This window comes from Mus pahari, chromosome 14 (assembly GCF_900095145.1).
Source record: "Mus pahari chromosome 14, PAHARI_EIJ_v1.1, whole genome shotgun sequence".
In the NCBI taxonomy this organism is placed as follows: Eukaryota; Metazoa; Chordata; class Mammalia; order Rodentia; family Muridae; genus Mus; species Mus pahari.
Window position 1 is genome coordinate 45,251,045 of NC_034603.1, and position 685 is coordinate 45,251,729.

General features: G+C 41.0%; 1 protein-coding gene across 2 annotated transcripts in view; it reads right to left on the reverse strand.

The window, feature by feature from the left end:
- Window positions 1–685, reverse strand: part of Taok1 (TAO kinase 1) — a 91,776-nt gene that overhangs the window by 14,412 nt on the left and 76,679 nt on the right. The window lies entirely within an intron of this gene.

The window sequence follows — 685 nt, forward strand, 5'->3', positions numbered from 1 at the left end:
GTCCACATCTATGTGTAAGGACAAATTCCTCCTTTTTTTTGGTTTTCTGAGACAGGGTTTCTCTGTATAGCCCTGGCTGTCCTGGAACTCACTCTGTAGACCAGGCTGGCCTCGAACTCAAAGAGATAAGTTCTTAATCAAAAACTTCTTAGAATAATATATAGCACAAAATAGTGCCTAAGAAATGTTATTCTTGCTGGCCGTGATAGCTCACACCTGTAATAACAGAATGAGGGAAGCAGAAGTGGTTTGAGATCGAGCCTAGACATGTCTATAAATCAAGTTCTAGGTCAGGGCTGTATTGTGATACAACTGTATCAAAAATAAAATATAATAAAATAAAAATATTTAAAATTATTCTCTTAAAATATTTTTGTCCAAGCCAGGCCATAATGGAGCATGCCTTTGATCCCAGCACTCAGAAGCAGAGGCAGATGGATGGATTTCTGAATTTGAGCCAGCCTGGTCTACAGGGCAAGTTCCAGAATAGCCAGAGCTACACAGAAACCCTGTCCCAAAAAGCCAAAAATTAATTTTTTTATTTTTTTTGTCCAGATAAAAAGGGGAGATGGAAGCCAGGCGTGGTGGCGCACGCCTTTAATCCCAGCACTTGGGAGGCAGAGGAAGGTAGATTTCTGAGTTTGAGGCCAGCCTGGTCTATAAAGTGAGTTCCAGGACAGCTAAG